A 20,014-nucleotide genomic window follows, 5' to 3' on the forward strand; every position below is an offset into this window, starting at 1 on the left:
ACTAAATATGATGACTTCTTTCAATGCCATTCAGGAATAAATTTAAAATATTTGTTATATTTTCTTTCAAAAGGTTAAATTTGCCATCATATTTTTCAGCATGTGACATTCGGTTTATATGCATGTACTGAGCAGGAGATTATTTCAAATTTTAGCTTTCAAACTTCTGCCATATGTTGATAATGTCATTGTACACCATTAGCTGCAAGCCCTATTGATCACAGAAACTGTAATTTATAAAAAAAAACACTTTAACAGCATAAAATGAATACAAAATTAGGCATGTTATAACCATGCCCATAGTTTCTCCCAAATGACATGATTAGTTGCAATTTGTATAAGACAGTCAAAATTACTCCTTCTGCATTTCACTTCTTTACATAAGAAGTCAAGTGTAAATAATTAATTCTGCACCAGTTTCAGACCATTCAAAATGGGAAATAGACTTCTTGTTTTGATCCATTTATTCCAAAAAAAATCCAGTTTTTCAGGATCAATTTGATATAACTTTGGCTAGCTCAATGGTTGAAAGAGCAGGTATAGATTACTTAACAAACTCAGTTGAAAAGTTCAAAGTAAATTTATTATATAAGTAAATATACAAAGTATATCACCATATACAACCCTGAGATTCATTTTCTTGTGGGCACTCACAATAAATGCAAGAAACACAATAGAATTAATGAAAGTCCACACCCAAAAGGGTGGACAGACACAAATGTGCAAAAAAAATCAATAAACTGCAAAAACAAAAAGAATGAGGAAAAAAATAATGGTAATAATAATAAATAAATAGCCAATAAATATCAAGAACATGAGGTGAGGGGTTCTTGAACGTGAATCTGTTTCAGTGGGAACAGTTCAGTGATAGGATGAGTGAAATTGAGTGAAGTTATCTCATCTGGTTCAATGGCCTGATAGTTGAGGGGTAGTAACTGTTCCTGCACCTGATGGTGTGGGTTCTGAGGCTCCTGTACCTTCTTCATGATGACAGCAGTGAGAAGAGAGCATATTCTAGATGGAGTGGGGGTCTTTGATAATAGATGCCACTTTCCTGCAACAGCACTTCATATAGATGTGCTCAATGGTGGGGAGGGTTTTTACTGTAATGGACTGAGCCATATACACTACTTTTTGTAGGCTTTTCCTTGCAAGGGCATTGGTGTTCCCATACCAGGCTGATATGCAACCAGTCAATATACTATCCACCACAAATCTATAGAAGTTTGTTACAGATTCAGATGACAAGCGGAATCTTCAGAAACTTCTAAGAAAGTAGAGGCACTGCCGTTCTTTCTTTGTAATGGAACTTACATGCTGGACAGATCCATGAACAGATAACACCAAAGTATTTAAAGTTGCTAATGCTCTCCACCTCTGATCCCCTGATGAAGACTGGCTCATGGACTTCCGGTTTCCTTTTCCTGAAGTCAATAATCATCTCCTTGGTCTACCTAATATTAAGTGAGAGGTTATTGTTTTGGCACCACTCAACCAGATTTTCAGTCTCCCTCTAATATGCTAATTTGTCACCACCCTTGATTCGGCCAGTGACTGTGGTGTCATTGGCAAACTTACATATAGCATTGGAGCTGTGCTTAGCCTCACAGTCATACATATAAAGCAAGTAGCACAGAGGTCTAAGCACACAGCTTTGTGGCATACCTGTGCTGAGGGAGATTGTGGAGGAGATGTTGTTGTGAATTCAAACTGACTAGGGTCTGCAAGTGAGAAAATCGAGTCAAAGAGTCTATTCCAAATGTTGGCATACCAAACACTGAGGATTGGATTAACAAATTCACGTAAGATTCTAGGGTGTACTGGAGTTTGTATAGACCAGTTCAAGAATTTGGTGAAATAAGCAAGAGAGTAGTTTGATGGTTTTGAAATTTTTGCTTAATTAATTAATTGATTTCAACTAATTAGAGGAGATTTCATTCTATCAAGTTGACTATACTTAGATTTCTGAGTGCTGTCAATTAGTAGTAGTTAGCTTGTGAAGTTAATGCTGCCCATTGTCTGCATGTTAATGTTCTTAAACATGTTTTAACTGGCCTGGAAATGTCCTGCTTTTGCTGAATGTAATAGCTACTACTACTACTACGTCGACTCAGGCTTAGGGGGCCAGCGTCAGGCACAATGACGGACTCTCCACCCCTCCCTCTCCCTCATCAGTGTGTTCAGTTCATCTACATTAGCCACGTCGCTATCTTCTAGGAGCATGTTGACCATAGTCTTGGGAGGGCACCCAGGGTTCACCCTCCCATGCTTGGGCTCCCGTGTGATGACTAGGCTGGCAGGTAGCTCAGGGTGGCGTAGACAGTGCCCCGCTAGTTGCAGTTTTCTTGCCTCAATTTTAGTAGTGAGCATCGGTAGGTCGTCATAGAGCTCGACGTTCGTCATGTGCTGTTGCCAACTCAGTCAAGAGCCATCCGGAGCATTCGTGTATAGCAACCATCTAGTGACTTTCTCATGGTATTGGTGAATGTCCACGTCTCGCATCCGTACGTGAGAATGGACTCTGTGACTGCTATGAAGATCCAGTGTAACAGCCCAGGACCATATTTGCCTTGTTTTGAACTAGGTGCCTTCTCTGGTCCCACAGATCATTAACTCCTGTCTCATTCCTTGCATCCCAACCAATTGCAAACAGTTCAGTCTTTTCACCTTAATCAATAGATGGTGCCACACACTTTCAGCTTCTTATCATTTACCATTGACATTGAATTTGGTGTAGTCTATTCTACCTAAAGTTGGTTGTTGAAGACAATCTCCAAAGTTTGCCGCTCATTTGCATCTCTCATCCACTTCTAAGCACTCCTGTTCTTATACCATTGTTGTAGTGAATTGCAACACAAGTCAAGTTTATCCTTGATCTGGCTAGGAGGAAACGAGGTGAGTGCAGAGCTAAGGAAAATAGACAAGACTGAGGTTTTCAATAAAAAAGATGGAGGTTCTAAAACTATCTTCCTGGTTTCTATTGCGCTACAAGACTAAAGTCAATACCATATTCATTTTCACAAAGGTAGAGCTACTTGAGGTAATATCAAAATTTTTGATTTAACCTCTATGATATAGAGCATCTCTGAAACATCTATGAATGAAATGGTTAAATATTTAGATAAATGAAAATAATTAGACACAGCTGTATAATTTTCTCAGAGTTGTTGGAAGTTGGTAATGGTCTCACATTGGGTTCTGTTCCTACACTGTATTTAATGATTTGGATGTATGGCTAGAGAGTGTGGTTTCCAATTTGGATGTTAGTACCAAAAAAGAAGCACAATCACTAAAATGCAAACTAAATAAAGTTAAAAGAAAAGTGATTTTTTTAATGTATCAGATGAACTTCAAATGTATTGGATAATATGACATAAATTATGAGGACCAAAGGTTTAATTCTTGAGTCAGCTGAACTCACCTGAGGTAACAATCTGATGAAAAAGATATATTTACCTGGTTTCCTAACTTTAGTCACTATTTAGTGATTGATGACAGAAAATTACCATCCATGAATGAGATAGTAGGATGGCAGTTGTGATGAACAAGGACTTCCTTGAATAATTAGGAGAAAACTATGTTCAGTAAATCCTCAGTGAGTCTAGTCATATTTTATTTTATAGAAATAGCAGAAACAGTAGCTTTTCTTCAGCAAATGTAATTAGTTCAGCACAACGTTGTGGTCCAAAGGGCCTGTTGCTGTGCAGTACTGTTCTAAGTTCTATTTTTCTTCCAGTATTTGCATTGCATTTATGTATTTGCTTTGTGAATAAAAATAATCAAAGCTGTTTTCCATTCTCTTTTTTTTGTTGGAATCTGCCTTTTACTTCTAATTCTGAAACACGGACTGTCCTCCAGATGACATCCTCAATGCTGTCAGCTGCTACACAGTCAGAAGCATTAATACCATAATTATAGGGATTACAGTCATTCTTCACTAGGCCAGAAAGTCTTCTACCAACACTCGAAACTGCCACATAATGAGTGATAAGATTATTGAAATTACCTCTGTCAGACCCTCTTGACCTGAGACTATTAGTATAATTAAACATTATTAAAACTACTACTAACCCTTTTAAAATCATCAACATCCTTAAAACTAATAATATCACAATTATCAAAATCTAAAAGGTTAGAACAATCTTTAGACTGGTTATCTAAAAAGATGAAAACATCAAATATTTTATTTAAAAGAAAGACAAACTTCTATATTTACTTAATATAAAACTCAATACCCAGAGACTGAGCACAGGAATAGGATTTTTAAAATCTTTTTATGCCTTTATAAATATTTGTAGAACATTGGGGCTTCTTGTAATATTTCAGTCCTGCTGAAATAAATTAGTCTTGTTGCCTTTCTGAGTCAGAAACACAGATTTATTTCAAAATTTGGAAGAACTCAGCAGGCTGGGCAGCATCTATGGACGGAAATGAACAATCATTGTTACAGGCTGAAGGCTCCTCAGGATTGGAAAGGAAGGGGAAAGATGCCAGAATAAAAAAGTGGGATGATGGGAAGGAGGAGGAGTAAAAGCTGAGAGTTCATAGGTGAGTCCAAGTGAGGGTGAATGCATGTGGCTAGAAAAGGGTAGGGGAATGAAAGGGATTGATGTGAGAAGCAAGCAAATGATAGGTGGAAGAGGTAAAGGGCTTAAGAAGGAGGAATTTGATAAGAAAGGACAGTAGAGGAATCAAAGTTTGATATGACTGTCCTATTAATGTCTTTTTACTCTACCTGTTTATGTTTTTTGAGGTCACCGTATGATCCACTAAGTACACTTGCCTTTCACAAGGTAGATATTCAAGTTGAGAAAATATTTTGTGGATTTCAGTTGCATTTTCAACTTGTGTTAATATGTTGTGAAATGTAAGAATGCAACATGAACATTAGAACAATTCTGATTTCATGAGTGTTGCAGAGAAGTGAGATATTCGGACTGCAGAGAACATGAAGAAGACTCCTTCAGAAAGTAAGGAGGCATGGGATCCAAGGAGACCTTGCTTTGTGGATCCAGAATTGGCTTGCAGAAGGCAAAGGGTGGTTATAGGTGGGTTGTATTCTGTATGGAGGTTGGTGACCAGTGGTGTGCCTCAGGGAACTGTTCTGGGACCCTTTCTCTTTGTGATTTTTATAAATGACCTGGATGAAGAAGAGGAGGGATGGGTTAGTGAGTTTGCTGAAGACACAAAGGTTGGGGTGTAGTGGATAGTCTGGAGGATTGTCAGATGTTACAGCAGGACATCGATAGGATGCAGAACTCGGCTGAGAAGTCGCAGAATGGACTTCAAGCCAGATAAGTGTGAAGTGGTTTATTTTGGTAGTCCAATTTGAAGACAGAATATAATACAAATGGTAAGACTCTTGGCAGTGTGGAGGATCTGAGAGATCTTGGGTTCTGTGTTGATAGGACACTCAAAGCTGCTGTGCAGGTTGATAGTGTTGTTAAGAAGGCATATAGTGTGTTAGCATTCATCAACTATGGGACTAAGTTCAAGAGCCATGAGGTAATGTTACAGCTATATAAGACCTTGGTCAGACCCCACTTGGAGTACTGTGTTCATTTCTGGTCACCTCACTACAGGAAGGATGTGGATACTATAGAGAGAGTGCAGAGGAGATTTACAAGAATGTTGCCTGAATTGGAGGGCATACCTTATGAAAATAGGCTGAAGTGGAGGGCATACCCTATGAAAATAAGCTGAATTGGAGGGCATACTTTATGAAAATAGGCTGAATTGGAGGGCATACCTTATGAAAATAGGCTGAGTGTACTTTTCTCCTTGGAGTGACGGAGGATGAGAAGTGACCTGATAGAGGTGTATAAGATGATGAGGGGCATTGATCGTGTGGATAGCCAGAGGCTTTTTTCCCAGGGCTGAAATGGTTAACACGAGGGAGCATAGTTTTAAGGTGCTTGGAAATAGGTTACTAAGGCATGTCAGGGGTAAGTTTTTCACACAGAGAGTGGTGGGTGTATGGAATGCCAGTGGCAGTGGTGGAAACGGATATAGTAGGGTCTTTTAAGAGCTTCTTAGATAGGTATATGGAACGTAGAAATATTGAGCGCTATGCGCTAGGAAAATTCTAGGCAGTTTCTAGAGTAGGTTACATAATTGGCACAGCATTGTGGGCCAAAAGGCCTGTAATGTGCTGTAAATTTCTATGTTATATGTTCATCCGTTTCCTCTAAAGTACTTCGGTCCATGATGAGATGAGAAGAGCTCATTTACCTCAACTACCGTTGTTATTGCGACAAGCACAATAACAGACAGAGTGCAATAGCTCGGTGAGAACTAACTCAGTCACATGCTGGTGGGGAAGGTGATTATTGCACACAAAGAGTAGCACACAAACACACAAGCAAGAAACTGTATAATCTGAGCTAAAATAAATGAACTTGAACACCTCACCATAATTCTACTGAACATGCACGCCATGAATGCATTTTAAAACAAGAACAATAATTAGCGTTGGCCGCGAGGAATGCTGGGGAGTGTTGTCGACCTTGCCCCCAGAGCACCACAGTATAATTCCCAGAATTAACATGGTTCCTGCTAAAGGCTAGCTAGTGATATGTCCTTGTTTTTGTATTCACTTCATAAACTTGTATTCCATTTGTTTTCTTCAATGCTTTCTGAATTAACCTGGTCACCTTCAAAGATTTACATCTTTGTTTTTATTTGTTCCTAACTGGCAGTACTTTTTTTGAAAATTGCGGATCATAAGGTCATCAATTTTGTATCAGGTTGACAACCATCTACCTACCTCATAAATCCAATTAGACCTGCTGGATATCTCCATGCTTGGATTATAGTGCATTTCCTTATTTATCATTTGTTTATCACTGATAATTTTGTATCCAGGTTGTCAGCATTCTGATGTTAACATTCATTTCTATTTCCTCAGTGCACCTATTACGTAGCATTTTGTCATTTGCCTTTTCAAAGACTATAAAGCAACAACTGTGGCATAATTTCAGTTTCTTTGTAAAAGATTAGTTAGGCACAATTTCCTTTTCGCAATTAGGTGCATCATTTATTAAAACATGCTTTTCCATGTGAAATTCAATTTTGTCCTGACATTAGACTGTAGTTGCAAGATATAATCCATACTCTTCTTTTGAAACGGTACGTGAAAATTAGTCCTGTGGTGTCTGATATAACAACACTAAAAAGGAAACTGTATGTGGTAGTACAATGAGAATATTTGTTACAGTAGATATGGAATTAATGGGTTTTTATATTTATAATGCCAGTGTCATGAAAATTTTATTGAATGATGTTTGAATGATCAGTTTTTTTTATAAGTATTGCACCATCACTAGTTAACTAGTTCACATAGGAAATTCTTAACCTTATATGCAGAATAGTTCGTTATTATTAACTTCTATCTATAGTCCTGTATCAACTTTCACAGGCATATCCTTCTGGTTGATTACTTTTACAAGTAGATTGAATGTGAGCAAGGACTGGTTTTTATTGCCTTTATCATTTTTCTAATTAACCTGCAGCAAGCTGCCCTCCGTAATGTAAAAATAATAAAAATATAGCAGGTCAGCCAGAAGTGGGGAAAAAAGCTATTCATATTTTAGGTGAGTTACATGGCATTAGAAAATTTAATAGCACGGAAACCTATTTCAATGTTTTTAAATTACTCGAGCCTCCTCCCACTTTATTTGTTCACTTTAGCCTATCTGTGCAATTTGCACCCACTTTATAGTAACCCGTCCTACCTTCTCACTGTATTTATTTATTTTATTCCAGAAATCAAGAATCATCTGTTCAGATGTAATAATATGTCTTTTAAGTGACTCCAGACCTCAAAAGGTTTAGTTTGTAAGCTGCCAGTGTTAAAAGGAGATGTAGATAGTTACAGGATATGTACTGTATATATATTCAATGCTTTCTAATTTATTTCCTAAAGGAATTTATTATTTTTGGGGGAAAAAAGCATGATTATATTGTCAGATTCTTTTTCCTCTGTAAACTTCTAAATTGTTCTCATATAAACAAGTCAGGTCATCATCATCAGCAGAAGGAGAGACCCAGCATCTACGCTAACCTTCAAATACTCACCTATTCTAATCATATTTTTCCCCTCAAATTGCCATTAAATTATAGCCACCGTTGCTCTATCAACCAGCATCTCTTTGGCACGGGGGAGGAAACCATTGCATTCAGGGAGAGAATGTACAAATTCTACAGAGAGCCCCAAAGTGCAGCATGGTCTCTTCAAAACTCTTACCTGCATTTAAAACATTTTCTTTGCATTTAGAAATTTCTGCCTTCACTTTCCCTGTGGCCAGTCATACCATGCTCCATTAACATGCTAAGAGAAAATTGCTCTTAATCTCTCACGTCTTTCTCCGCATGCTCATTTGAAACTAATGATCATTTGTCATGGGCTCACCCGCCTGAGGAAATAGTCTGTCCCTATTCACTGTATTTAAAAAAGCTCAATTTAAGCAATTCTTTCTGTTCACTCTTGCAGATTTTTGTGAACAAACATTATTTTACTGTATGCTTTTAACTTTTTGTAGCTATTAAATGAGTGGAAACCTGGTACTGTTTTATATTTCAGATTATATTTATTAAAGCTCCTTTAGAATGCCCAGAATATTACTGAAACTGACTATGCTCACTCTCTAGTTGCCTAGAAAATCTTGTACCTCATTAAGCATGCTTCCAGAGAACATGATTCATTGAAGCTGAAAGAGGCTGCCTTTCCTTTCAAACAATGAGTTCCAGACCCTCTCTAAAAACTTCCCCCATCTCCCCCTTTAATCCCTCTCCCTATTAGTTTAAACAAGTACCCTATGGATTTTGGCTTCTCTGGTAAGGGAAATAGATCCTTCCTATTTATTATATCCTGGACCTTAGAACTTTATAAATCAGAAAACTATGCTAGTTTATGCAATCTACTGCCATCTACAATTTTCCCACCCTGGAAACCTTTTACTGATTTATTTTACTGATTTTACTTGACTATAATTTTGCATGCTGTTTCTATATTTCTGCATACTCTTTTCTTATCTCTTCTACAGTTTCTACTCATTCAGGGTTTCTGTTGTACTAAATGCACCTTGCTGACAAGATTTCCTTTAATTTTGCCTCATTCTAACTTCTATGCATTTTAACTTCTAAAGGCTGTAGATTTTGCAGTCCAATCCTTTTTGTTACTGGAAACATGTATACGTTGAACATCCTTGAATGCTTCCATTGATTGGAGACTGATTTACACTTACATTTGTGGAGTTATTTCCAAACTACCCTTGTTTAATCACTTCTCAATGATGTTAGAGTACCATTACTCTAATGTAGATTTCTTATATCTACTTTAACTCTGTCCTTTTCCATAACTATTCTAAATCAAACTGAATAATAATTACCATCAGCGCTGTGCAACATAGTAATGTAGTGTTTAGTGTAATGCTATTACAACATTGGCTACTGGGTTCAATTCCACTGCTGTTTGTAAGGAGTTTGTATGTTCTCCCCTTGACCACTGGTCCAGAAGATGAGATCACATGGGGTCCAGCTAGCCAGCTGGATACAAAATTGGTTTGGTGAAACAATTCAGAGGGTGATAGTGGAGGACAGTTATTCAGATTGAGGGCCTGTGACCAGTCATGTACTACAGGAATCAGTGGGAAAAAACAAAACATCTTCAGCAATTTATTAGAATTCTTAGCCGCAGTCCACTTAGACTAGTGGAGAACCCTCCAGGAAGGCTCAGGCTACTCCAATTCTCTCCAATAATTTACCCATCCATTTCACCATGCAAACTCAACCTATCCTACATTAGGCAAAGTCTACAGGTCCTCATGAGACTCATTGGTCACCTTGGAACCCACAGGACAAGCAAGTTATCCTGTACCTCAAGTGACTGCTTAATTGAGAAAACAATGTTATACTAGAATAGTCACAGACTCATATAGCATGGAAACAGTTCTTTCAGCTCACTAAATCTATGCCAACCGTTAAGCATACATTCACACTAATTTTATTCTCCCCACATTCGTATGAACTGCTCCCCAATTTTACTAGTTACCTACATACTAGGGACAGTATACAGTGGCCAACTAATCTACCATCCACATACTGTATCTTTAGGATATGGGAGGAAACTGGAACACCCTGAGAAAACCCACTTAATCACAAGGAAAACGTGCACCAGAGATCAGCACTGCATGCAGGTCACTGGAACTGTAAGGCAGCAGCCCATACTAAGAAAGAGCATTGTGGCAGGCTCAAATCAAAATCCACACCTATTTTATCAACCATAAGATGTTCTACTTATGTGCTGGATGAGGCGATTTGAGAAAAGATAAATATACCTCCAGAAGAATATTTAAGTTTTTAAATAAATCTATTTAGTATAAGCTTTTATTAAAATCCATAGTATACTATAACTCTGACTCAGTCACAATGCATGATTATTCCAGTCCTATTGATTATTGTTTTGCTTATAGGGAAGCATCTGTGTTACCTTAACAAAGGCCATATTAGGATGTTGGCATAGTGGGATTGAAAAAATTGCAAAAGATTCTCTTATTATAGTAGCACAGTCAATTAAACTGAGTGAATATAGACAACAATGTACTATGATTTTTTTTTTACAAAAATCCACAAACTACATCACTATATAAACATATATTTGCTAGGCATATGTCATTCAGTCATTATTGTATATGGGTTGCTGAGAGATCTTGATATTTTAGATACGAACTTGATTAGTTTTCTGATGCAAGAGAGTTTAATCACTGTTACTTCAGCATTTATTACTAATGTAGTGGTGAAAAAAATGCAGGAAACTACAAAAGCTGAAAATCTAAAACAAAATATAAAATGGCTGGAATATACAGCAGGTTTACTGGCATCTGGTAGAAAGTCGGATCAAAGGTTTAAGTGAACATGAGGTTTATGTATTAAACATTGGTACTTTATTTTAATATTATCTTCTACCTTGCTCTTTGATGGGCTTGTCAAATATTTCTACCATTTTTCATTTATCATTCATAGATTTTATTTGTTTCTCTGCCTGGCCACATAATGAATTTAGCAACATGCAGTATTTGTGTATTTTTTGACTCTCAAGGCTACTTCTTTACCTGAAGACAACAGTCTGTGCATCTAGCCTTGTTTCCTCCAAGAGATATCAACCAACTGATGCACCATTAGGAATGCAATTACAATCTGTATTGTGACTAGGGGACCTTGCCAGCATCTAGTCCCACACCAGTATATCTGCCTTTTTGGCTCTTCCTTTCCTGTTGTTGATCTCAGAGACTGATTTGTTTGTACTGCTCTCATTTGCGATGCAATAGGATATGTTGCTACAGAAATTGTGTGACTGTGTGAAGGGGAAGAGGGGGAGGGAGGGGGAGATAGAAAGATATGCATTGGGGGGAGAGCAGAGAGGGCTCCTCTCAGCTGCAGTGGTTGTGCACTAATGAAATTCAGCATCCCTCTGGCTTGCAACCAACATTCAGCAGCTTTGCTGGGACTTTCATCTTTGCTGGAACCCACTGAGACCAGCAATGACCTAATATAATTGGCAACTCTTATTATTGTATTTTGGGAATTTTCTCCTTAAAAGGAATAGTTCAGCTGCTTGTTCAGTTTGTCAGCAACAAATTTTATTAATGTATTGTGTACATAACATAATTGTAATTGCTACACCTTGATATCAAAGTATACAGAAAGAGAAAATGGAGTTGGTCTTTATAATGTTTTAAAAATATTTGAATGCATTTATTTTAATATAGGTAAAAACAATTCTAATCTATCAGCTAGCTTCGCATTTGACAATGAGGATAATAGCAGTATTGCATATTCAGGAATAGGTGCTGGCCAGCACATCAGGAGAACTCTAGGTTGTTCTTTCAAAGCTCTGGCATCTTTAACAAAAAACTGTTCCTCCAATAGTGAATTAGTTCCTTTGTGTGGTGTAACAGTTAGCTCATCCAAATTCTTTTAATAACACTTGACTGCATTATTTCAGGCAAAAGGTACTGTGGGATGAACTGAGCATATCCTTCAAGCTGAGTTTAAAACATGTATACATTTGTTTTTTGACAAAGGGAATCAGTTCAAATGCAATTCTGTCTAATATTAATGCTTTCTTCTTGAAAATGACACTGTGTGGAATTTGCACATTCTCCCTGGGGATGCATGGATTACCTCTCACTTCCCAAAGACATGCAGGTTGTTAGATTAGTTAACCCCTGTAAAATGGCACTAGTTCATAGCTGAGTAATAGAGTCTAAGATAGTTGATAGAAACATGGGGAGAATAAAAATGGGATTAATGTAGCAATAGAATAAATGGGTGCTTGACGGTTGGCATGGAGTTGGTGGGCTGAAACACCTGCTTTCCTGCTGTATTTTTCTATGCCACTAGTGCACGATTCTATAACAAATACGGTATATAAACTGGTAAGAATCTATGGTGATTTCATCAAAGCGCTCATCAAATTTATCTTGCTGGGCTTGCCCATGCTCTATAGACTTTGAGGGAAAGAGAGGAAGTGATTTAAAAAAACACTCCCCGTGTCTGTCCCTCACCCTCAACCTCCCGTGACCTTGCCAGCTTCATAGTAATGGTATTGGATAGAAAGTAAAAAGAGGTTAGTTTGAAGAGGAAAAATTAGAATGCAAGAATATTATAGGGTGAGTATTTCTAAATAACATAGCTTTGGAAAAAATATGAGAAATATAATCTTGTACAGTGTTACCTCAACATGGGAAGAAATGGAGAAATGTTATTTTGGTTAAAGCTTTGTTAAATATTTTGCACTTGGATCTATTTAGTGAAAAGAATAATTTTTGGCCCCATAATATCAAACATCATTCAATAGCACTGTGAGCCCTTCACCAATGACACACTGGCACCAACATGTTCATATGCTTACCACCAGACAAAAAGACGTCATTTTAAAATAGGTGTTTAACTATATCATGTTGTACATGATAACTTTCAAATATTTCTGGATCAGGTTTGAGTTTGTTCAGATGAAAAATGTTATAAATTTTCTGAATCTGAAAGTCAAAATCTGTGCAAAAATAATAGCTATATTACCTTCTAGAATAAAGTAACTTTTAAAGACCTTTTGTCATAACTGACTTAAATAAGAGATGTTAACTTGTCTCATCTCTTCAGGTGTTGATAATTTATTTCCGCACTGTTGAGTTATTCATTTGAAGTGCAAAAATCACTCATGTTTTATTGGTCTAACAGGCCATCTAACAGTTTAATAGAATAAATAGAATCCACTGTTGTATCACACATAGATTTTTTTTAGGTACATAAAGATTATTATGCCATGGCAGGCAATTGTTGCAGAAGTCTAACGTTGAAAGTGATTAACATGAACCAAGAAAAGAGCAAGGCATCAAACAGTGAAAGGATCATAACAGGTAGACATTGATCTTTGACTGGAGTTAGAAAGCAAATAACAACAAAGTGCTAAAAATCTGGATCCTTTTCTGCTTAGCTCTGAGATCTACAGTTGCAAGAAAAAGTTTGTGAACCCTTTGCAATTACCTGGTTTTCTGCATTAATTACTCATAAAATGTGATCTGATCTTCATCTAAGTCTGATCTTCATCTAAATCACAATAACAGACAAACACAATCTGCCTAAACAAATAACACGCAAACAATTGTACTTCTTCTCATCATTACTGAGTACACTATTTAAACAATCATAGTCTAGGTTCAAAAAAGTATGTGAACCTCTGGGATAATGCCTTCTACAAAAGCTATTTGGAGTTAGGAGTTCCAATCAATGAGGTGAGATTGCATGTGTGGGTTGGAGAGTTGCCCTGCTCTATAAAAAAGAAACACAAAGTCAGGTTACTGACTGACCCTGCTCTTCTCAAGAAAGATCTATTTATGTACACCATGCCTCAATCAAAACTACTTTCAGAGGACCTTAGAAGAATTGTAGAGATGAATAAAGCTGGAAAAGGTTTCTGAGTGTTCATCAGCCCGCAGTAAGAGAAATTGTCTCCAAATGGAGGAAAATCTGTACTGTTGCTACTCTCCCTAGGAGTGGGCAATCCTGCAAAAATCACACCAAGAGCACAATGTGCAATGCTGAAGGAGGTGGAAAAAGAACCCAAGGGTAACAGCAAAAGACCTGCAGAAATCTCTAGAACTTGCTGAAGTCTCTGTTTCATGTGTCCACTATAAGAAAAACACTGAACAAGAATGGTGTTCATGGAAGGACATCACAGAGGAAACCACTGCTTTCCAAAGAAAACATTGCTGCATGTCTCAAGTTTGCAAAGAGCACCTGGGTGTTCCACAATGCTTCTGTGACAATGTTCTGTGGACAGATGAGACAAAAGTTGAACTTTTTGGCAGAAATCCACACTTCTATGTTTGGAGGGAAAAGGGCACTGAAGACCAATACCAAAACCTCATGACAACTGTGAAGCATGGTGGAAGGAGCACCATGGTTTGGGGCTGCATCGCTGCCTCATGGCCTGAACAGCTTACATTCATTGAGGGAACATTGAAATCAAAATTGTATCAAGACATGTAACAGGAGAATGTCAGGGTAGTGATCCGTCACCTGAAGCTAAATAGAAGTGGATGATGCAACAAGCCAATGATCCAAAACACAAGAGTAAATCAACAATTGAATGGTTTAAATGGTTTAAAAAGATGAAAATCTATTGTTTTGGAATGGCCAAGTCAGAGTCCAGATCATAACCCAATTGAAGCATCACACACAAAATGCTGGTGGAATGCAGCAGACCAGGCAGCATCTATAGGAAGCAGAACAGTCGACGTTTCGGGCTGAGACCTTTCGTCAGGACTAACTGAAAGAAAAGCTAGTAAGAGATTTGAAAATAGGAGGGGGAGGGGGAAATGTGAAATGATAGGAGGAGACAGGAGGGGGTGGGGTGAAGCTGAGAGTTAGAAAGGTGATTGGCAAAAGGGATACAGAGCTGGAGAAGGGAAAGGATCATGGGACGGGAGGCCTAGGGAGAAAGAAAGGAGGAGCGGAGCACCAGAAGAAGATGGAGAAGAGGCAAAGAGTGATTGTGAGAGGAGCAGAGAGAGAAAAAAAAGGGGGGAAATAAATAAATAAATAAGGGATGCGGTGAGGAGGGGCATTAACGGAAGTTAGAGAAATCAATGTCGATGCCAACAGGTTGGAGGCTACCCAGACGGAATATAAGGTGTTGTTTCTCCAACCTGAGTGTGGCTTCATCTTGACAGTAGAGGACGCCATGGATAGACATATCAGAATGGGAATGGGATGTGGAATTAAAGTGTGTGGCCACTGGGAGATCCTGCTTTCTCTGGCGGACAGAGCATAGGTGTTCAGTGAAACAGTCTCCCAGTCTGTGTCGGGTCTCACCAATATATAGAAGGCCACACTGGGAGCACCAGACGTAGTATACCACACCAGCTGACTCACAGGTGAAGTGTCGCTTCACCTGGAAGGACTGTCTAGGGCCCTGAACGGTGGTGAGGGAGGAAGTGTAAGGGCAGATGTAGCACTTGTTCTGCTTACAAGGGTAAGTACATAAGTACCAAGCACATCTTTCCCTCCCCCCCCCCTTCTATTTTTTGCAGGGATCGTTCCCTATGTGACTCCCTTGTCCATTCAACACCCCCCATCCCTTCCCACCGATCTCCCTCCTGGCACTTATCCTTATAAGCAGAACAAGTGCTACACCTGCCCTTACACTTCCTCCCTCACCACCATTCAGGGCCCCAGACAGTCCTTCCAGGTGAGGTGACACTTCACCTGTGAGTCAGCTGGTGCAATATACTGAGTCTGGTGCTCCTGGTGCACTACTCCACTAGTTGGCATATTTCGCTCCTGTACACCCTCTCTTCACCGCTTGAGATTCTACCAACAATGGTTGTATCGTCAGCAAATTTGTAGATGGTATTTGAGCTATGCCCAGCCACACAGTCATCTGTATATAGAGAGTAGAGCAGTGGGCTAAGCACACACCCCTGAGGTGCGCCCGTGTTGATCGTCAGCGAGGAGGATATCACCAATCCACACAGACTGTGGTCTTCTGGTTAGAAAGTCTAGGATCCAATTACAGAGGGAGGTACAGAGGCCCAGGTTCTGCAACTTCTCAATCAGGATTGTGGGAATGATGGTATTAAATGCTGAGCTATAGTCGATGAACAGCATCCTGATGTATGTATTTGTGTTGTCTAGGTGGTCTAAAGCCAGGTGAAGAGCCATGGAGATTGCGTCTGCCTTTGACCTATTGTGATGATAGGCAAATTGCAGTGGGTCCAGGTCCTTGCTGAGGCAGGAGTTCAGTCTAGTCATAACCAACCTCTCAAAAGCATTTCATCACTGTCAATGTGAGTGCTACTGGGTAATAGTGGTTAAGGCAGCCCTCATTATTCATCTTAGGCACTGGTATAGTTGTTGCCTTTATAAAGCAAGTGGGAACTTCTGCTACTGTACTTGATCTGGTATTGGGAAATGAACCTGCTCAGGTGTCAAGTCTCTCAGTGGAAGAGCATTTTGGAGATAGTGATCATAACTCTATCTCCTTTACCATAGCACTGGAGAGGGATAGGAACAGACAAATTAGGAAAGCATTTAATTGGAGTAAGAGGAAATATGAAGCTATCAGTCAGGAACTTGGAAGCATAAATTGGGAACGGATGTTCTCAGGGAAATGTATGGCTGAAATGTGGCAAATGTTCAGGGGATATTTGCATGGTGTTCTGCATAGATAAGTTCCAAGGAGACAGGGAAAGGATGGTAGGGTTCAGGAACCGTGGTGTACAAAGGCTGTTGTAAATCTAGTCAAGAAGAGAAGAAGAGCTTACGAAAGGTTCAAAAAAACTAGGTAATGATAGAGATCTGGAAGATTATAAGGCAAGCAGGAAGGAGCTTAAGAGTGAAATTAGGAGAGCCAGAAGGGGCCATGAGAAGGCCTTGGCAAACAGGATTAAGGAAAACCCCAAGGCATTCTACAAGTATGTGAAGAGCAAGAGGATAAGACGTGAGAGAATAGGACCAATCAAGTGTGACAGTGGAGAAGTGTGTATGGAACCAGAGGAGACAGCAGAGAAACTTAATAAATACTTTGCTTCAGTATTCACTGCTATTGTAGGGATGACTTACAGTGGATTGAAAACCTTGAGCATATAGACATTAAGAAAGAGGATGTGCTGGAGCTTTTGGAAATCAACAAGTTGGATAAGTCTCCGCGACTGGTTGAGATGTACCCCAGGCTACTGTGAGAGGTGAGGGAGGAGATTGCTGAGCCTCTGGCAATGATCTTTGCATCATCAATGGGGATGGGAGAGGTTCCGCAGGATTGAAGGGTTGCAGATGTTGTTCCCTTATTCAAGAAAGGGAGTACAGATAACCCAGGAAATTATAGACTAGTGAGTCTTACTTCAGTGGTTGATAAGTTGATGGAAAAGATCCTGAGAGGCAGGATTTATGAACATTTGGAGAGGCATAATCTGATTAGGAATAGTCAACATGGTTTTGTCAAAGGCAGGTCATGCTTTACAAGCCTGATTGAATTTTTTGAGGATGTGACTGAACACATTGATGAAGGTAGAGCAGTAGATGTAGTGTATATGGATTTCAGCAAGACATTTGATAAGGTACCCCATGCAAGGCTTATTGAGAAAGAAAGGAGGCATGGGATCCAAGGTGATTTTGCTTTGTGGATCCAGAATTGGCTTGTAGACGGGTCATATTCTGCATGGAGGTCGGTAACTAGTGGTGTGCCTCAGGGATCTGTTCTGGGACCTCTTCTCTTTGTCATTTTTATAAATGACCTGAATGAGCAAGTAGAGGAATGGGTTAGTAAATTTGCTGATGACACAAAGGTGTCATCAGGTGTTGTGAATAGTGTGAAGGGCTGTCAGAGGTTACAACAGGATATCGATAGGATGCAGAACTGGGCTGAGAATTGGCAGATGGAGTTCAAACTAGATAAGTGTGAAGTTGTTCATTTTGGTAGGTCAAATATCATGGCAGAATATAGTATTAATGGTAAGACTCTTGGCAGTGTGGAGGATCAGAGGGATCTTGAGGTCGGAGTCCATAGGACACTCAAAGCTGCTGCGCAAGTTGACTGTGTGGTTAAGAAGACATACAGTGCATTGGCCTTCATCAAATGTGGGATTGAATTTAGGAGCCGAGAGGTAATGTTACAAGTCTATAGGACCCTGGTCAGACCCCACTTGGAGTACTGCACTCAGTTCTGGTCACCTTACTACAGGAAGGATGTGGAAACCATAGAAAGGGTGTAAAGGAGATTTACAAGGATATTGCCTGGATTGGGGAGCATGCCTTATGAGAATAGGTTGAGTGAACTCGGCCTTTTCTCCTTTGAGCGGCGGACGATGAGAGGTGAACTGATAGAGGTGTATAAGATGATGAGAGGCATTGATCATGTAGATAGGCAGAGAGGCTTTTTCCCAGGGCTGAAATGGCTAACACGACAGGGCACAATTTTAAGGTGCTTGGAAGTAGGTACAGAGGAGATGTCAGGGGTAAGTTTTTTACATGGTGAGTGGTGAGTGCATTGAATGGGCTGCCAGCAATGGTGGTGGAGGCAGATACGACAGGATCTTTTAAGAGACTCCTGGATGGATGCATGGAGCTCAGAAAAATAGAGGGCTATGGGTAACCCTAGGTAATTTCTAAAGTAAGTACATGTTCGGCAAAGCATTTTTGGCTGAAGAGCCTGTACTGTGCTGTAGATTTTCTATAGTTCTATGTGTAGGACTGACCAGCAGTTACCAGAAACATTTGGTTGAAGTTATTGCTATACAAGGGGATCACACCAGTTACTAAAAGCAAGTGTTCATATTTATGCTGAAATAGAAAAAAATTCTAAAGGGTTCACGAACTTTCTAACACTACTGTACATGAGCATTTCCTTTCTCCAACATAACGGATGTAATGAAATTAATTAGTTCCTTCCCTGTGTGAATGTAGGAAGGGGCAAATCAGTCTTAATCACTATCTTACTGACTGTTTTCCCTGGTGGAAAGGTTCAGAAAGAACTATGAAAGCAATCACCTTAAGTCCTGAAAGTCTTAAGGAAATACCAGTTGTGTATGCTGAGGAAGCTTAAGAGCAAAGAAATCACTAAGTTTTTCCACCTAAATTTAGACTGAAGTAATTACAAATTCAAGATTGCCATCTTTCAAAGTTTTGGGTGTGAGTAGGATCAATGTTGAAAAATAGCAAACCCTTCATTTAAATAAGCCAAAGCGTAGCTAGTCAAGTTACAGACTTATTTGTCTTCACTTGAATGTAGAAGTGTTTAAAATTGCTGAATAGTAGCACAATGAATCATTGAAAGGATAGGATTCAACTAGAATGGTACAGTATTAGTATAGAAGGGAATAATTTATTCCGTTCCCCCAGAGAGAAATGAGGTTAATTTACCTATGTGACTTTCAACCAATAGAAGCCACAGAATGTCCACAGTGCTTGGTCTGCCCACATGTTCAGCATAATTGGCATCTACAAAGAAGCTTTTGTTCTGTCCTAAAAAGGCATATGAGAAAAAGGAAATCCAGGAGTTAATCACAAATGCCTAGACTGGAACCTCCATTCGGCCTCTGGCTAAGAAAGATCTATTGGCACCAGAAGGGTAAAGTCTAACAAAAAACTCACAACTAAAAGAAAAATCAGTTGGTCGAGTGTTGGAGATCTAGCAACTAGCTGATAACTACAAGATGCATGAAAACTTCATCACTGTCTAGGCCATCAATGGTGCAAGCGCCCAAGGACTTGCCCCACTAAGAACCAAGAAGGGAGAAAAACTTATCAAGGACAGCAAGACAGCCGGTGCCTGCTGGAGGGAAATTTTGAACGACTCCTTAAATGCAAATTTGTCTTTCATGTGGGTGTCCTTGACTCTATCCCACAAGGTGCAATCTGATCTAGACTTATCATAAATGAACAAGAAGCTGAACTGGCCCATTACCAATCATGATCAACGGTGCCTATGGAGCAGATGGTGACCCTGCTGAAATTC

At 39.2% G+C, this 20,014-nt stretch overlaps 1 protein-coding gene across 2 annotated transcripts in view; it reads left to right on the plus strand.

Annotated features, from left to right (window-relative positions):
• Positions 1 to 20,014, plus strand: part of myo1d (myosin 1D) — a 557,628-nt gene that overhangs the window by 362,108 nt on the left and 175,506 nt on the right. The gene's annotated exons all lie outside the window — the stretch shown is intronic.

This window comes from Hemitrygon akajei, chromosome 18, assembly GCF_048418815.1.
Source record: "Hemitrygon akajei chromosome 18, sHemAka1.3, whole genome shotgun sequence".
Lineage (NCBI taxonomy): Eukaryota > Metazoa > Chordata > Chondrichthyes > Myliobatiformes > Dasyatidae > Hemitrygon > Hemitrygon akajei.